The sequence below is a fragment of the Hibiscus syriacus genome, unplaced genomic scaffold (genome assembly GCF_006381635.1).
Source record: "Hibiscus syriacus cultivar Baekdansim isolate YM2019G1 unplaced genomic scaffold, ASM638163v2 tig00110050_pilon, whole genome shotgun sequence".
In the NCBI taxonomy this organism is placed as follows: domain Eukaryota; kingdom Viridiplantae; phylum Streptophyta; class Magnoliopsida; order Malvales; family Malvaceae; genus Hibiscus; species Hibiscus syriacus.
This window is the reverse complement of record NW_024062576.1, coordinates 320540-341556: the sequence shown is the minus strand read 5'-3', so window position 1 is coordinate 341556 and position 21017 is coordinate 320540. Positions and strand designations below refer to the sequence as shown.

The window sequence follows — 21017 nt, the reverse complement described above, 5'->3', positions numbered from 1 at the left end:
TTTAGACAATCATATTATGAGTTACTTAGAAAATCATGACGTGATTAGAAAATTTAGTTTTGGTTTTTAACTGTTACGCATAATAATATATATTTGGTATTGATATATTCGATTCAGTTTAATTAAAGTTTCAATTTACTTCGACTTTGACTCTTGGTTAAATATTGATTGTTTTACATTCAGTTTGTCTTTGATAATTTAAGAAGTTATGAATTGATTGCTTGTTTAAGGAATTCTTCAGAAACAATCAAAGACTTGAGTTTTTTTATTTTTGATAGCACCATTTAGGCAATCTTATTTTGGGTTATTTCGAATATTGTAGTGCAATAAAAAAATTCAGTTTTGAACTTTGATTGTTATAGAAATATTAAATTTGAATACTAACATTTGCTTTGAGACAACTTAATTAAGCAATAAGTCATTAAAGTGACATCAATTATGAAAAATATTTTATACATGTTTTGTACATGTAACTTAGGATATGTTAGTATTGATCGATCCAGAGGAAGATTAATACTTGACATAATCACATGTACAACTTTGGTAATAAGCATGTTATAATGATTCGGTTTGATGTGTGAGTAACAAATAGGCCCAAAGGAAAATTTTTGCTTGACATGTTCTTATTATTAGTGTTTGGTTACCGCATCATATATCACTTAAAGTGAATATTTTGTCTAAAGATGAAATATTAATGGAGTATTTGATATCTTGAGACAATGTTTTAATTATATTGTTAATGTAATATATGCATATTGTAACACCCTTAATCCACATTTATTTTCGAATACAAGTTAAGGATGTCATATGTTTCTGTTTAACATATATTGTTCGAAAGAGGAATATTTTTTCTTTTAAAATCTTCTAATTTAACATTTATTATCAGACTATTTAACCGCGTAAAATTATGGTGTTATATTTTAATTTCCAATTTACATATGCTATTGCTTAACATTCAGTTTGAATCCATATCAATTACTTCCACATTATTTTCAATCTAATGCATTAAGTTATATATAATTATCATTTTACCACCAACTTTTCTAAAACTTACGAATTGTACCTCTATCTTATACAACTTTCCATATTGATCTAAATTCAATCTCTCATCTTTTAATTATAATTTTCAACATACAAATTTTCCAACATTTACATATTAATTCTTCAATTTCTCAAGTAATGTAAAAATGTCATTTACAACTTAACCATAATTTAATTTACGTTTCAAATCCCTCTAATAAACATTTATTATTACTATTCACTTAAACCTCTCGTATAATCTTACACTAAATTTTTATTTTGATCCGATAATTTCTCCACCTTTTCAATTTGATCATTTGGCTTATACATATTTCCAAATGAATCTCAAATAATACTTTAATATCAGAGTCACCATTCTATTATTTACTGCTCAAGTACTTTAATTATTCATATTTATTATGTAACCTTTAAACTTGCCATTTAAGCATTTTATGTTTTGGTTCCCAAACTTTAACAAACTTACAAACTAGTCCAAAATCAACATTTCAATATTAAATCAATATTTTAATATTTGATTCCAATATATTATTTAAAATATTTTTTAACAATTATACAATTTTCATTTAAGTCTTCAATCTTTTTCTATTTTGTGATTTAACTCTTATACTATTACAACTTTCAAAATTCAATTCTAAATCCATTATACCATAATTTTAATCATAGGATAAATTCTTTTTAAAATTTCATCTCAATTTTTCTAGCATCATAAAACAAATTCAAACATTCCAACAATATGTTAAATTTTCACTCATTAACTAATACCAAATTTTTGTTTCAAATCCACAACTTATAATTTAATCATCAATCTTTCAAAAAAAAATTACAATTTAACTTCAGTTCAAGATTCACTTAACATAATCAAAATTTCCAACATTTAATTAGAACCTAATACCTCAATAATTACAAAATTTTCACTTAAGTCTCTACTTTTCCATAATATACAAATTAGTCCACAAACTTTATCAAATTTTCAAATTAGTCCAATTTCACATTTTAAGATTGAATTCAACATTCTAACATCTAAATTCCATCATATTACTTCAACTATTAAACGATTACATTTAATCTTCATATTTCACAAAGTATGTGATTTAGTCCTATAAATTTTATAAATTTCCAATTTTAACCCAATCAACATCCTAATGTCAAATTTATCATTTTAACATTTTAATTAAACATAATGCAACACTTATTAAACAATTTCACAATAATCTCCATGTTTCTCTTTTCATACAATTACGTCCCTATACTTTCACAATTTTATAAATTGGTCCATATCACATTCCAAAACATGTAGAATTATTTTAATATCATTTCTAACCCATAGGAATTTTTTATAATTTTCCCTAATTTCTTTCATCATGATCGAATATTTTAGGTTGTGGATTCATTAATTTTCAACTTGATTCAAGTATAATTTCAACTTATCAACATCATTTTCAGGCAATTCAAATTAATTCCATATCAATTCAATCCAAAATCAATCTTTCCATAAACCCTAGGTTATGGCCAAATCCTTCTCTATGCATTTTCAATTGATTTTAATCATCATCCAAGCTTGAAAACATCTCTACAATAATAACAACATAAAAATCCATCCTTAAAGCATTAAAATCCTACTTATTCATCATTCACTCTAACAATCAAACCATTGATTCAAGCATGGAAACCATATAATATTCTTATCAATTGATAGAGAACTTAATATAGATTATTTTTCTATTTCATAACTTAATCCAAAAATCAAATGAAAAAAAAGACTAAAATGAAGAAAAAGAAAGAAAACATACATTGTTTCTTATTTTATTTATAGTGCACGAAATTTATAGGGAGAAAAAGGAGTTTTATTGATTTTTCTACAAAAATATCTATGTACACTTGTTAACATATTAATTAATATTAATTTAATACATAATTACAACTTTGTCCTTTAAAAATCATGATAATTACCATTTGCCTGAATAATATATTCCATTTTAATAATTAAAAGGTCAAACATGAATAAATATAATTCACTTTCCGCCTTTGCCTTTTGTAATTTTTGAAAATTACAATTTAGTCACTAAAATTTATAATTTCAACTTATCATGGAAAATCCATCTAAATTACAAGGATCCATGTCAAATTTCATCATTCTAAAATATAGAAATAATATTTATAACTTTTTTCTTAAATACATAATTACAACTTTATCCTTTAAAAATCATGATAATTACCATTTGCCACAATAATATCTTTCATTTTAATAATCAAAAAGTCAAATATAAACAAATATAATTCACTTTCCACCTTTTCCTTTTGTAATTTTTGAAAACTAAAATTTAGTCACTAAAATTTATAATTTCAACTTATCATGGAAAATCCATCTAAATTCCAAGGATCCATGTCAAATATCTTCATTCTAAAATATAGAAATAATATTTATAACCTTTTTCCATCATCCTTCAATTTTTGTAAACTTTTGAATCGATTTAATTATCCAAATACTTTATCAAACTTTATTGCTTCATAACTTTGCATACAAATTTTGGATCAAAATATGAATTTCATAGAGAAATCATTCTTAAGGATAAACTAATTATTTGTGGAATAAAATTTCTTTCGAAGAAAATTACCACTTTGGTCTTTAAATTTTTCCCAATTTTTTACTTTAGCCACCAACCTTTCAAAAGTTACATTTTATTCACTAGTCAAATTTTTAGGGTATTACATATATATTCAATTCGGTTTTTTAGTTTTGATTGTTGGTTAATAGAATATATATATATATTAAAACAAATTAATTCATATTATGACTATGTCTTATATTTTGATAGATTAGTTGAAACATAATACTGCCAAAGTGACCTCTTTTGTGTAAACTAATTTATTTAGAATATCAAAATGATTATGTGTTTCTTGTAATTTATGCGTTTATTAATAGAACCAAAGGAAAGTTAATATTTGGCCGAATTTCAAGAGATAATTGTGGTAATAATATGTGACAATTATAAGGTACTTTATGGGAGCATTACATTCGTCTATTGTTCGACATAGTTTATTGTCAATGTTGATTACTACAACAAGAGTATCGTTTACCGTTAATATGATTGTCCAAAGACTTAATATTGATATAGTGTTTGGTATCTTAAGATGGGAATTAGCCATAATTTTAAATTTATTTGTTTACTTAAGATGTGAGCTTCAATTTTATTTATGTTTTGTTTAGTATTCAACTAATTATTTATTTATTTCCATAAAAATATTTGATATTATACATTTCCTGCTCATGCTTAAGAAAATGAATCTCAAGGAATGATAAAATGCACTTATATAAAGTTTTTGGTTGTATGAACATAAACTTTGCACTAAGAAAAGAACAATTTTCACCTCTCATGGGGGATGACATCCTTAATTGGTATAAGAGATTTTGAGAGGAGAAATTTTTAAAAATTTCATAAGTTTAATGGTCATGAAGCACACTATTTAGAAGCCTTTAGGAGCACATAATCTAAAAAGGTTACTAAGGCTAATGGTTTCCTTGATGAAATTGAAAAATGTTTTCCCAAAAATAATAAGGTTTAAATGACATCGTTTTTTTAATTTTTTCATGTCAATAAAGTATAAGGGTCAAGGAATTGTGAGGGAGTACATTATGGATATGTTTCCTATTGCTTCAAGACTTAAGACACTTAAGATTAAAATTTTCTAAAGAATTACTCATTCTTGTGATTTCACTATAGAGTTTAATAACCTTAATGGGAGAAATGAACTCTAAATTAACTCATTTTTCATTGTGTGCAAGAGGGGAAAAAGGAGTTATGGTTCTCAAGAAATAGACAATCTCGTATTTATTCTTATCTACGACAGAGAGTTTATACTCAAGGGAATTCTACTTCTTGGAAGATCACAATCAAAAAAAGATTCAAATATTTCAACCTATCAATTAATTCAAGTACGCTTCCGCATTTAAGATTTTTATTCTTGATGATTTGACATGAATAAATCATGGTTTTTATTTCATATTTATTATGATTTGGTTCTAACACTCACCACTCGTTTATCACTACGTAAAGCGACCCATTTGATAGAGATAAGGAATTTTTTTGAAGGTTACTGGATTTTCTTGATGTTGGATGTCATTCTCAATGAAATGTTTCATTTTTTTCTTCACATTTCTGTGTTATGTACGAGTTTTGGGTAACTGTTGTCCTAATTTTCTCTTTGAATGCATTATAGTTTTAATTTCTTCATTATTTTTAATAATAAAATCGAGTCGTTATTGTTGAAATAAAATTGTAACAACGTCAATACTAATCACATTTAATCTACATTTAAACTCAACTTTAAAGCATGATACGTTGACTTAGAATTCAAACCTTATCAAGGTCAATGTCTTACCGGTTAAATGTCCATTATAAAACTATTAATAATTCATTATTTGGTTGAATAGAAACTTAAAGATTATTTCAAAAGTAATTCAATTTGTTAAATGAAAACATAGATTCGTGGATTATAATCTCCAAGAAATTTGAGCATTGAAAGAAGTTTGAAAATTTCCATCCAAATTAATTATAAAAACGGTATGCCCAATTGATTAAAAGTTAGGCTATTTTCGTACACAGATGCTTCCATGAAAAAAAAATTAATGCATGGAGGTCGAAGCTTGACGTTTGACCAAACATGAATAGTACATTACAACCATACATCATTTATAAATACTTTAAAGCAACGTACTGAAATGATATCAATTATTTTAGTAGCTTTTATTGAGTTGGATTCCCTAACAACTTCAATGGCATAGATGGTTCAATTATTTTAGGAGTTCGGATGGTTCTTCTATCTAACCCAAGATAATGCCCCCTCTTCTTTTTCACCCAAAATGGAGTCCGAATGGGGGACCTTACCACCCTCTTTTTTTTCTAGCATAAATGGCAAAGATAATGCCCCACTCTTCTCTTTCCAACCAAACCAAAATGTTATTCAACCTGTTTACGTGCACATAATATCCCTTTCTAAATTCATCCACTCACTTCACTGTCTAAAAAGAATATTTTTTTTCAAGTCATGAATTCGAGTAACTACATCTGTAAAGTATTTAGACGTTGTAAATAATTAAAATAACTTATAATCATCTCAGACTATTAAAAAACGATCCTCGGATAACAATCATTTAAATTCAACCCAATCCTTTCTAATTAAAATATAGATAAATTATCTATTTGGTCACACACATGTTATTTAGTTTTGATTTTGGTCATCCAACTAATTTTTTTAAATTATACTTAATGTTATATTTTAATTTTGTTTTGTTCATCACATGTTAAAAAATTAATGATCATGATGATGTATCATCATAAGATAATATCATATTAATATTTAAAACTAATTAAAAATAGAGAAAATAACCTCAGTGACTAAAAATGCCTTATAATATACGATTTTAACCAACTTTTTTTGGATTTGCCAAAATGACCAACTAAATCGCAATGCGATCGATAATTCGCAACGCGATCTCTGGTATCGCAAATCAGTTTCCAGATTCGCAACGCGATTCTGACTATCGCATTGCGATTTCCCAAATTCGCGTTGCGATTTTCCTAATTCGCAATGCGAATACGTAAATCGCAACGCGAATACGTAAATCGCAACGCGATTACGTAAATCGCAATGCGAATACGTAAATTACAATGCGAATCTGACTATCGCAATGCGATTTACATAGCGCCATTCGTATTAACGCGTATTTTTTTTTTCAAATTCCAAACACGAATATATTAATATATCGGAACACTGAACCGTCCACAGTATATCCCGTAATCGTAACTCATAACCTAAAACCCTAAATCACAACTCAGTCTAATCTCCATCTCTCACTCTCTAAGGCAACATCCGTCCCCATCTCCAACGAAATCAGTCCCCACGACGATAACAGTCTCCATCTCCGGCGAAATCATTCATGGTCAGAAATGGAAAATCAACCAAATCAACCACCGAGGGTTAGTTTTTTTAATTATTTTTATTTTGAAATTTTTGCATTATTATTAGGTTTTTCATATTGAAATTGATGATAAGTTTACTGGTGTTTTCAATAATAGATTAACCATTTCACTTAGATTGCTTATTATATTCATTCGATTGCTGCCAATACTGCTAAACTGTTTAGTCTTTAACCCTGTGAAGTTAGTATTTATCTTTGTTTTGTCTTTTGGTTGAAGTAATGCAATCTATTCAAGTTTCTTTCAATTTTAGTATTTGAAACCGAGAATGACTATCGCAACGAGTGAATCGCAACGCGAAAATGACTATCGCAATGCGAATTTGACTATCGCAACGAGAGAATCGCAATGCGATTTTTATTTCGCGTTGCGATAGTCAAATTCGCGTTGCGATAGTCATTTTCGTGTTGCGCTTTTCATTTTCGTGTTGCGATTTAAAGTTTCAGAAACTATTCTTCTTCTGCAAATTGAAACTTGAATGAATTGCATTACTTCAACCAAAAAACAAATACTAAATTCACAGTGTTGCAAATTTAAGTTTGAAGAATAAACTACTACTCTTTATTGTTCATATCTTCACAGTGTAGTTTTTGGTATATCTAAATTGGTATGTTTATTGTTTTTTCAGAACTTTTATTCGGCTCAATTGACCTTAAGAAATAAAGTAAGCCTGGCCAAAACAATTGCGTCGAAGCTTTCACCTGCACAAAGAAAAATATTTGAGGATACTTGCTTCGGGCCATGGCTGAAAGTACAACATCCGGGTGGAGATGCTATGTTGACCCATCTGTTTCTTCAAACCATGACTAGCGATCTACCAGAGACTATGCAACGTCGTGATGAAGAGATATGGTTTAATTTTCTACCGGCGTATACGTGTTTTGGGCGGGAGGAGTTTTGCTTAATCACCGGTCTACGCTTCGGACACGATGATGTAGATCGGTACACTAGACATATTACCCGCCTATCATGGTTTTCCCGGGTTTTTCCTGAGCAGTCAACGGAGAAGTCGAATTTACACGTGGAAGACTTGACAAGATTATTGAATAAGAAAGATGGTTTTACTCGGATGGATGACGTCGATGTTGTCCGAGTATGCCTTCTAATACTTTTGCAAGCCGTCTTTTTAGGCAGAGAGGCCCGACAACCTATTCCTAATGATCTAATTAAATTGGTAGAGGACCTAAATGCATGGAACCTGTTTCCGTGGGGTTCGTATCTATGGAGAGCTATATGGAATAAGTTGTCGTCTGCCTTTAATGATCGGAAAAGTTTGCGTGGCGATGGTTCCAAATACACTTTGTCAGGCTTTATTTGGGACTTTAAGGTAATAATTTTTATATAATGTTCCAAATTATAATTAATTCTTTAACAATTACTAATGTTTGTTATTATATTGTTTGTAGATTTGGATATTTGAGGCCTTTCCCGCCATGCAGACATATGCATTAAAAACTTCTAATGATATTCCTAGGGCTATTTCCTGGAAGAGAAAACGGTCCTTGCAGCAATGGGAAGATTTACTACCGTATACTACAATAAATAATGTAAGTTAACACAAATACTATCATATGTTTATAAACAAGTTATTACTAGTACACATTTAACTTTGTTTGAGCTTTTATATTGTTAGGAGGCCAACACTCCATTACAGAGGCTGACACCAACGGAAGCTGAGCTTGCCACTGATTGGTGGCAAGCTAGTAAGCTTTTTTTTTATGGCACGGATGATGAGCAGCCACCACTTCGAGAGCCGTCACCTCACCCAGAGCCATCACCTGATCGACCCGAATATACACATCCACAACAAGAGTTATCACCTATTCTGTCACATCATCGAGCCTCTTCTCCACCATCACCTCATGATAGGCGACCGGCAAAGATGCCATGACGTTTATCTCCCTGTTCTCCACCTCCACGGGATGAGTTAGGGGAGTTACGTAATGAGGTCAATGCCTTGCGTAAGGAGGTCGGTACTTTACGCGATGACAATGGTGCATGGCGTGTTGAGGTGTCTACTTTATGTGGTGAGGTAGCAGCTCTACGTGAGATTATAGCATCGTTGCAGAACGAGGTTCATACTCTACGCAACGAGGTAAGTTTAATATTTTTCATATTTAACTTGATGATAAATTTACTCGTAATTTCACTTAGATTGCTTAGTAAATTCATTCGGTTGCTGCCAATACTGTTTAACTGTTTATTCTTTAACCCTGTCAAGTTAGTATTTGTTTTTGGTTATCTTTTGGTTGAAGTAATGCAATCCATTCAAGTTTCAATTTGCAGAAGAAGAATAGTTTACTATCGCAATGCGAAAATGACTATCGCAACGAGAGAATCGCAATGCGAAAATGACTATCGCAATGCGAAAATGACTATCGCAATGTGAATTTGACTATCGCAACGAAAGAATCGCAATGCGAAATGAAAATCGCATTGCGATTCTCTCGTTGCGATAGTCAAATTCGTATTGCGATAGTCATTTTTGCATTGCGATTTTGTTGTTGCGATTTTCATTTCGTATTGCGATTCTCTCGTTGCGATAGTCAAATTTGCATTGCGATAGTCATTTTCGTATTGCGATAGTCATTTTCGCGTTGCGATTTTAAGTTTCAGATTCTATTCTTCTTCTGCAAATTGAAACTTGAATGAATTGCATTACTTCAACCAAAAGACAAATACTAACTTCACAGTGTTGAAAATTTAAGTTTCAAGAATAAACTACTACTCTTTATGTTGTCATTGAATCTGCACTAAACCTATATGTTATCCTTTTAAATGTTTATATAAGTGCTTACTTCTGGAATGTTATCTGATGCATTTTGTGAACAATGATATAATAATGACTTGGGTGAATACCGTGCAAGTTTGAAATATATTTGTCTTTGTTCTCACTGTTTAATATCATGTCTGTTTATTTACTGATTTATGTATTAATTTATTTTTAGCGGCCCGCTAAGGTGGATGCTCTACGTCGGGTTTTTCTTGCAAGACGGAGTTCACGCATCAGACGGCGTGCACGTGCCATTACGTCTTCGTTCACCCCAATAGTGCGAAGAATCCGTAAAAAAAAGCCCGACTCACCTGTCATCGTTCAAGAGGCCCCTATCATCCCTCAAGAGTCCCCTCCCACCGTTCAAGAGGCCACTGTCATCATTGAAGAGGTCCCTCCCAACATTCTAGAGCCCGATTCACACGACGTAATATATCGAATTATTGAGAAGCCCCCTCACGTGCCGGACATGATGGATGACAGTTGGCTTTTGTATAAGTTACCGGCCAGTACCATTCCGGCAGATGAAGTGGAGAGGAAACAACTACCGGAAACAATTATGGATAATACCCTTTGGGCTAAGACCGCAGTTGATTTTTATCTACATGAGCGGAGCCAAGGGTGTTACGCTGACATATACAAACTCAAACGATGATATCATTTGTTGATTGAACGGTCTTGGTGGGGTGTATTATTAGGGGTTGAAGACAACGGCTATTTCGATGGGGGGTAAGTCTTTTATTTCTTATATTTCAGTTTGATTAATTTTTTTTTAAAATTTATGTAATTCACTAATATATGTCTTTTTTTGTAAAACAGCATATTGATGCATGGGTGACACGTCTTCTAATAGTAAGGAAATTGAAGGAAAATATTAAAAAATGCGATATATAATTATGCCGACGTCTTTTCACGTAGTTCACTTGAAGAATCAACGACATGAATCATATGTGTTGGCTAATGGACAAGCTAAACTTTATCCTGCATGGTGGGAGGTCGATAAGGTTAGTATATTTGTTTAAATATTTTAAAGGTGTTCATAAATAAGTGCGCAATTTGAATTATTACATTTCGATGCAGGTGTTTATCCCTGTTTTGGACCGTACTCATTGGCTTCTCGTCGAGCTTCAGCTCCCATCCCTAAAGACAATTGTATATGACAGCATGATAAATTACATATCATTGTTTGATTTGAGAGATATGATTAAGGGATGGAGCTCCCATTTGGCTAAATTCTTGGATGCAATTAATTATTGGACTAAGTCTGGAAACAAGAAGCCAAAGAAGTTCAATGTTATAGTTATCAGAGACAAGATCGCACCACAACAAATGAAGGAAGCCAGAGGGGATTGTGGTCCTCTCGTATGCATGTGCTTGGAGCATTTGACGATAGGAAGTACACATTTTCTACCTCTCACCGATAGAGATAGAGGTACAGTAGGCTTGTGGTTTCGGCATTTTATGGCTAGAGCGATATATGCGAGACGCTGCCTACCTGCATCCGCGTTATGAAAGTGTCCATAAACAATTTGTAAGTCAAATGCAAGTGTTGTTAAACATATTTACTCTTTTTGGTTTGAAAATGTTTGGTTAAGTAGCTAGAATTCAATAATTTGTTGTTTGTAGGTTTTAGATGTGTAGAAAGTGTTGTTGATTCAATGTTTGGTTTCTGCAGGTTAATCCTGAAGTGAGCTGCGTGAAATGGATGTATGAGTGCAAAAGTTGATTTCATTATTATTTTTTGATTGTTTAATTGATTTGTAAAAGATGATTTGTAAATGTTGATTTGTTTAATTGATGTGTACATAATATTTGTGCTTGTTTAATTGATTGAAATGTAATAGTTGATTTGTTGATTTCAATCTGCATTATGTTGAATGCAAAACAGACTATCTGCATTAGTTTCGCGTTGCGATTTTCATTTTCGCATTGCGATTCACTCGTTGCGATTTTCATTTCGCATTGCGATTTTCATTTCGCATTGCGATTCTCTCGTTGCAATAGTCATTTCTGCGTTGCGATAGTCAATTCCACATTGCGATAGTCATTTCCGTGTTACGATAGTCATATTCGCGTTGCGATAGTCAAATGAATGTCTAATAAGTGATAACAACTAAACATATCATAGCAATGTTCAAACTCAAGTTACTAATACATGCCTAACTGAAAATGTTAAAAGTTCACACATAATATACACATAATACAACGTTTGCATTTAAAAATCACCTAAGTTAACAGTCCCAAAAGGTGAAGCCGGTTGTGATTGGGATTTTGATGAGGATCCATATTTTGGTAAAGGAAAAGATGATTGTGATGGCACTGGTGATCCACATGTCAACCTTGTATGACCACTTTCCTTGCACCGACTACATGTCGATCTCTTCTTCTCTTCACCCTTAGACGGTATACGATCGTGACTTTTTGGTCGGCCAGGTAGCCTTCTGTCCATGGCTGGTGGCAAAACTGTTTGTAAGTCATCTGGTATGTCCCACTCAGAAGGATGTGGAATAGGGTAGACAATCTCGCCATAAGTCTGTCGATATACTTCTGTAGTGTAGCAATCCATAGCGTATGCGCTTGAATCATCTTGGTTTAGATGAAGAGAAACTTTTATAACATGGTCACACGGATAACCAGATGTTTGTCATTTCATACAACTACACGTCTTTGCATTTAGATCGACAAGCCCATTTAAGTTATTATCTAGTACTTCAAACAAAGTGTTTGAACATGGTTCAACTCTCCATGACGTTGACTTCACAACACGTTTCGTTATCTTTTTTTCTGTCCATGGTGTAACACGATGTTCCAATGTTCCTGTAAATTTAAATAAATAATACTTAGTAAAATATATGATAAGTTACGAATTTAAAGAAATAATACCTGCATGGTTTCTTTTCTTGTAGTACTACTGTTGAATAGAGGCTCGAAAAAACTCCATTAACATAATAATGGGTAATTTCCGGGAATGACGACTTAGAGCGTTGATTGATTCTACACTATTAGACGTCATGAAACCATATCTTGCTCCAAGTTGATGTACTCTTGACCATCTTTCAAATCCGACATCTTCTAGTGTTTGAGCACACTAAGGTAAAACACGTCTTAAACAGTTTACATGCTTATTAAAATCCACTTCCCGATAAGCTTTTACAGCCTTCCAGTATGTCCATTTATGATTTTTTATACCAGCAGACCTTGATTTTAGATTTCTATACAAATGAACACCACAAAGTCCATGAAAAGCATCTGGGAAACACCTTCTAAAAGCGTTTTCAATTGAGTTTGCCCTATCGGATATGATTGTCAGATTGCTAATAGGACCTATGCAATCCCTAAGATGCCCCATAAACCATGTCCATGAATCAGAGGTTTTAGATTTGCCAACCTTGTAAGCTATTGGCAGTATCCCATTGTTACCATCCATGGCTACTGCTAATAAGTTTACTCTAAGGTATCGACCTTTTAAATGTGCTCCGTCAACTATAATAACTGGGCGCATGCAATTAATAAACGAACGAATCTACAAAATCATATACACAAGAAATATAATCATTTAAATGTGAAATGCATGTAACTAACAAAAATGAGTCAACGAAATTATATTGATTTACTAACCGCAGCACCAATGGCGATAAACAGCAACTCAAAGCGTCCATCTCTATCTGTTTTGATATGAGTTACCGACCCAGGATTTTTCAGCTTTAAATTGTGACAATAAGCCGGCAGTTGGGCAAACGATGCTTCTGGCGACCCCTCAACAATTCCAAGGCATAACATTTGGCTCTCCAAGCTTGAGAATATGAGATACTAATCTTGAACCGAGCATTCATGTCAGTCATAATTTCATGTCCCCGATATACCCTACCATTCAAAAACATTAACTCAGCCAGAAAACCACCCAACACCTTTTTGTTTTCCTGTCTATGGTGAGGAAAAACTTGGGTTCTTGAACATGTATGTTTATCAATAAAAGTCCTAACTTGAAATATTTCGCAATCTTTATCCTCTTTGCAATCATACGCCACATACAGTTTTTGTCAATCATCACCTTGTTTCGAAACGATCTTTGCTTGATTTGTTAACTTTTAGTTGATAGCCATCTTCCACACATTTCGTATACAAAGCTATCTTCAAGTCTTCATTTGTATCAAAACAATCATCTTTATTGATACGAATAATTTTTGTGTAACAATCAACTGCTATCTTTACCAACTCTTCTTCCGGTATCTGAAGTAATTCTGGCATATTCCAGTTATACTCCCGTGGCATTTTCTTCGGGGACTTTTCTTTGGGGATTTCTTCTTCTTCTTCTTCTTCTTCAGTGTTATATGAATTACAGAATGGATGTTCAACATGTTCATTTACAGTCTTAACTTCCTCCTCATTATCATCAACAACATCTTCCTCGGCAACGGCTGTTTCATCATCAAAATTCGGGTATTGACCAATATCAAAATTATTACACGCAGGGTCTGTTTCTTCTTCTGAAAAATCATCAAAATCCGAGTATTGACCAAGATCAAAGTCCGGGTATTGACTAAGATCAAATTTCGAATACTGACTAGTACTCACAATTTTTTCTGTTGGCTCATCATCGTCTAACTGGTCAATACGAAAACCGGAATTTGGTGTTGAAAGTTGATTGGGATTTGGATTAGGGAAAGGTTGTGGGTTTTGAGATTGTGTTTGGTATTGGAAACGTGGTGAAATAATATTTGCTTGGTGATGAAATTGTGGTGGAACCATTAAATTTTGAGCACCATAAACTGAGGTTGAAAAACTTAGTTGATTACTACCCGCTACTGACCCAACTTCACTACTTCTAGGTTCAATAACATACAAAGTAACATCATCACTTGAAACACTAAAACACCATGAACATTCTCCCATGACCCTCCAAAACACAAATCTATCCAAACATGATCAACATTAGATGATTTCATTATTGTAAATTAATTTACTAAACAAACGACCTGCGAAACTAAAACCTGTTGCCGGATGGGGAAGGATGTCGTTGGATATAGGAACGAATGTCGCCGGAGAGAGTGATAGATGGAGATGGAATGAGTTGCGATTTAGGGATTTAGGTTATGAGTTGCTGCTGCTGCGTAGTTATATACCCAAAACATTTGTGTTGCGAAATTAAAACCTGTTGCGAATTCAAAAATCGAGTTGCGAATTTGAAATTCAGTATTGGGATAGTCAGAATCTCGTTGCGATTTACAGATTCGCATTGCGATTTACGTATTCGCATTGCGATTTACGTAATCGCATTGCGATTTACGTATTCGCATTGCGATTTACGTAATCGCATTGCGATTTACGTATTCGCATTGCGATTTACTTAATCGCATTGCGATTTACGTATTCGCATTGCGATTTACGTAATCGCATTTCGATTTACGTAATCGCATTTCGATTTACGTAATCGCATTTCGATTTTCGTATTCGCATTGCGAATTAGGAAAATCGCAACGCGAATTTGGGAAATCGCAATGCGATAGTCAGAATCGCGTTGCGAATCTGGAAACTGATTTGCGATACCGGAGATCGCGTTGCGAATTATCGATCGCATTGCGATTTAGTTGGTCATTTTGGCAAATCCAAAAAAAGTTGGTTAAAATCGTATATTATAAGGCATTTTTGGTCACTGAGGTTATTTTCTCTTAAAAATATCACATTAGCATTATTGTTAATTATTTTAACATCAAATTATCAAAACAAAATCAAAACGTAACATTAAGTATAATTTTGAAAAAATAATTATTGAGTGCCAAAAACATTAACCAAGTAATAAGCATCTGATAAAATAAATAGTTTATCCTAAAATTAAATATTTTTTAATGATTTCCCTTTTTTTTCTTGAAATATTAAATTAAATTGATTTAAAGTTAAATATATGTAAAATATTTATCAAACTAAGTAGATTTTTTTAAATAATTTAATATAATTATAAGATCATATCTACTTAAAATTACATAAGATTTTAGAGGTTAAAGCTTCCGAATAACAAAATTATGAATTTTTTAAGGTAAATTATAAATTTCATCATTAAATTTTACTCTCTCTCCTATTTTTTATTGAGTTTTAAAAGTTTTTAATTTCTTCACATAACTTAATGCATTGGATTATTTTGATCATTGAACTTTATTCTCTCTCCTATTTTAGTCACTCTGCTGTTAAATAGTTAACGACATTAAAAATATGTCGTTTTAAAAATTAAAAATTTCACCAAAATGATGTCGTTTTGTATCTTCATAACAACCCATTTTAATTTCGTTAACTATTTAATGACCTAGTGAACAAAAAAAAACCCTAATGTATTAAATTTAGTGAAGAAATTAAAAAGATTTAAAGTACAATAAATGAAATATGAGAGAATAAAGTTTAATTACTAAATTTATAATTTACTCATTTTTTAATACAGGACATTTGTAGAAAAAAGGTTCTAGAAGTTGGATAGGTGGTCATCAAATTCCTTTTTTCTAACTATTTTTCAATGTTATTTTTAATTATTATTTGTCAATGATTATTTCATTTCTCCACAAATTTTTTCCAGGATTATTTCTACCATAAATCCTTAAATTATGATTAAAATATTAAATTAATATTTAAATTTTAAAATTATTTAATAAAGTCCTTAAATCATAAATATTATATCAATCTAATCATTCTACTAACCTAGACATGTGTTAAATATATCCCTCATTAAAATTGATGTTAAATATCAACTTGAATTTAATATAAAATATATTAGAATTTATGGATCAAATTATAAATATATGTAAATTAAGTGATCTGACAAGAGGATTTAATGTGGTAAAGGAAGAAATAACTTTTCAAATTTCATTGACACTATTTTTTAGTACATCAAATTCAAATATGATCTATGTATTTTTTGTTTGAGATGTATTCTTATAAAATGATCATTTATCGGTTATTATTTTAACAAATCTTGAAACACATCAATAGGATATCCAGAATTTAAAACACGTCTACTTTTAGTAAAGACATCGCATGCAAACACTAGATAGATGTCCGATACATTTTTAAAAAAATTATTATTAATTTTTTGTTATGTTATTAATTTTTATAATTCAATCCAATCAAAAACTTTTCTTTATTTATTTTAGGTAATCCTAGTTTAGATTCATCAATATCTTCTTTTTCAAAAATAAGTTTACTTTGTGCTAAAGTAAAATTACTTTGTATTTAAGTAAAAGTATTATTTTCTCTCTTTTGTAAATTTGGCATTAATGTAAAAGATATTAAAATTTTCTAAGTAAGCGTTTGTAATAAAAGCACAAAATAAAACTAATAATTAGAGGAAACAGAGAAGGAAACAGAAATTCAACTTAGGGATAAATCTTAGTCGACTCCTCTATGACTCAAGTCTGAAAGAAACAAGAAGAAATAAAGAATATAAACAAAAAAAACCATAAATTAAACTATTTTTTTCTTTTACTTAAAAAAATTCTAAAAGGAATAGAGACAAGAAGAAATCATTATGTTGGGAATTTCCCTAATATAAAGGTCATGGTCATTAGAGATAATAGTGAACATGATATCAATCATGATTGAAATATTCTACCTTAAGATGTTTATGATAATTCCACTAACGATTTTAAGGGTGATACTCAAGTACTGACACAAGATATTTTAGGAAGAACAAATTTATAAAATTTTAAGAAGATAAAAATAAATTATCAAAAGAAAATACAAGAAAATGTTTAAAACATATGAATTTAAAGTTTTAGTCAGACGATTATCCCACTCACTCTTCTCAATTCATCAGGTGATATTGAAGGACATGTGGAATATGGAAATGGTAAACCTTATTCTATGACTATTAATAGTGAAAGTTGCACTAATGTTATTACTTGTACTTTGGTTGAAAAGTTTGGACTACCTTGTGAGAAGTACACTACACTTTATCAATTGTAAAAATTGAATAATAGAGGAGGAAAAGGTTTCAAAGCAAGTATTAGTTTCTTTGACCATCGGAAATCAAGTACTTTGTGATATTGTAGCCAGGCAAGTCGGATACATTTTGGAAGAAAAATTGCAATTTGATAGAAGGTTACACATTATGGGTTTTAGAATCAATACTCGTCCACTTTTAAGGGTAAAAAATTATCTTGGCTCTATTGGTCCTTACAAAATATTTAAGAGGATGATTAAAGGGGTGGTTGAAGGGATCTTGGTGTTTAAATGGACGATTGTTATCTCTAGAGGTTTCAGATTCGAGCACAACGTCTATTGGGGTGTTTGAGTACTCATTGTTAAATGGATGAAAGTCTTTCGAATACATATTATCTTGTAATCACCTTAGATTAATAAAAAAAAGATTATGCTTAAATTGATTGTATTTAAACTAAATTGATAAAATCTATAAATTTTAGGACTATAAGTATTATCATATCAAATCACATTGTTATCTCTTTTATTTTTGGGTAAAATACACAAATGATCTCCAACTATAGAAAAATGTTCCATTGAGTCACTTTACTATTAAAAGTTATAAAATGATCTCTCGACTAAAAGGAGTTGTTTGTTGAGTCCCTAGACTATTAAAAGTTACAAAATGATCACTCGACTATTCATTATGTTCCAAACTCATCTTTTTCCGTTAAAAAATTAATGGTCATTTAAGTTGGACGTTAACATGCTGACTGAGATATGATAGTCGTTTGAGATTATGAGATCAGATTTTATCACATCTCAAGAATTGTCTGTCCATCTCAGTTGGTAGAGTACAAGGCTCTTAACCTTATGGTCGTGGGATCGAGTCCCACGGAGGGCAATTCATAATTCGGAGGTCTCTCACAGAAGCTGCACTCAACCTGGCGTTGATGGCAGCCTACTATCCTACCTCCCCCTTACCCTATTACATATGGGAAAAAGGGTCAGCTAATTTTTATTTTATCACATCTCAATCATCATGTTTACATGCAACTAAGATTGTAGTCGAATTTCTAACGGAAAATGACGAGTTTGGAACATAATAAATAGTCGAATGACCATTTTGTAACTTTTAATAGTCAATGGACTCAACATAGCAACTCTTTATAACCAGAAAATCATTTTATAACTTTTAATAGTCTAGAGACTTAATAAGACAATATTTTATAATTAGAGGACCATTTATATATTTTATCCTTTATTTTTTTGAAGATCGGTGATTAAAGCATAACATCAAACAATTTTATTAATTTGTACCCAAAAAAAATTTATTAACCAATAATTAGAATACGAAAACATGAGTATAAATAAAATATCAAATCGTTATTTTACTAAAAAAAAATATAATTCGTATTAAAACAATTTAACGGTTACAAAAATAGCATTACAATAAATTCAGCAATAATTATTTGTATTGTGATAAAATACAATAACACATGATCAAATATAAGGTGCCAAATGCTCCATGCATTATTTAAAAAAACATTTTTAATTAATTTAATTAATCTATATTGTTTATGTAAATGACATAATTAGAAAAAATAATTTAACCAAATCATTTCATTGTTTTAACAAAAATAGATTTTATTTTATTTTCTTCATTCACTATATCAAAACAGGTTTTTAGCGACAGTTTTTAGTCATATAATGACGTTTTTAAGCATCACTAAAAATCCTTATGGCGCAAAAACAAACACAGCAAAAGTTTGCGGCGTTTGTGAACGCCAAACGCCGCTAAAGGTTATGCTCTTTAGCGGTATTTTTTTACAAAGGTCGCTAAAAGTTATGATCTTTAGTGGCGTTTGTTCCAAAACAATGCCGCTTAATGCTCTAACATATAGTGGCGTTTGTGAATGTAAAACGCAGCTATTGACTACATATATAGTGGCGTTTTCTATATAAACATCGCAAAAGATATTAAACTTTAGTGTTGTTTTGTTTTACAAATGCCGGTATTGACTATGTATTTATGGTGTTTTATTATACAAACGTCACTAATTAAAACTAATTTTTATCTTAAAATCCCGCTAAACGAACCTGATTTGCAAATGTTATTTTCTGCTATTTATTACCCAAATTTAATATCATATAGCAATATACAATAACAACCACCTTAAAATTTAATTATGACTCGAATTAAGTAAAAATAGTTGACATAAATAAATCAAAGTTTACAAACATTCAAATTAAATGTAATGTACTTCAACATCATTAACTACTTACAAAAATGAAATTGATAATCATATGAAAGATTTTAGCATCAAAGATTCCCAACAAGAGCGGTCAACTACTTACAAGGCTCTAGAGCCATATAACCATAATCCTTGATAACATCAGCTATGCCTCATACACGCATTTGCAACAACTTCCTTGTCATGATCTTCAGTCATAGTCTTGATGTAGATATTCATCACCATATCTACAAAATCAACGAGCTTAGTCAGAACTACATTACCAATTGCAATCTAGGAAAAACTTAGACATAAAAAGTTTTAAGTTAATACCTAGCACTTCTCTTGCCTTCATAGACCCATCCTGGACAGTAGAAAACAAGGTCACCACTAGTCTATCTGTGTGACCCTGCATATATACAATTTAGAGTGTATGAGCAACTGTTCAACTCTGTAGCATATGTCACAGTTTTGGCACACACTATTCTATGAAAATGGACATGTGTCAGAATGTGCATGCGTGGTTCCTCTCTAACTAGCTAGGTAAACAATTTATCGGTTTATCAGAAGAACTTCATTAAAAGCATCCGTGAATTGCCAGTGGGAGTAATTAGTAAATAAATATTTGTGCTCAAATTTGGCCAAGTTTACCATGCAAAATTTTGAACTGCATCGGAGTAAAATTATTGCTTTAAATTGCATATACATATATCATTTTGAGGAAAACTTGGCAACCAGAAAATTTACCCACTCCTCAGCTCGAACCCCTTTTTCCTGCACTCTAGATGGAAAAAATTAAGAGAAGAGACCACCATGGATGCTAGTGAAAAAAAAGGAAGGGAAACGAAAGGAGTCAATGTAACTTACATTCTGTCACTGAAAGATTGCATGTGCTGCTGTCAAAATATCTGCAATTTCAATCAGCAACGAAAGTTAACAGTTAGATTTGGATACATGAATGTAAGAGATAAGTGCTATTCAACTCATGAAGATAGTAAACTTGTACAAGATCACAATGCAGTAGACTTAATCTGGCAGACAATGGAGGAATTGTAGAGGGACAGAGGCTAAAACAAACACTTTTCATAA

At 31.3% G+C, this 21017-nt stretch overlaps 1 long non-coding RNA gene across 1 annotated transcript; it reads right to left on the bottom strand.

Annotated features, from left to right (window-relative positions):
- Nucleotides 1–243: 243 nt before the first annotated feature.
- On the bottom strand, nt 244–20859 carry LOC120214022. Its single transcript, XR_005524825.1, has 5 exons — nt 20796–20859; nt 20262–20292; nt 20053–20176; nt 12811–12815; nt 244–254 (listed from the first exon to the last, which is right to left on the bottom strand). It is a non-coding gene; the product is annotated as an uncharacterized LOC120214022 (long non-coding RNA).
- Between the last annotated feature and the right edge of the window lie 158 nt (nt 20860–21017).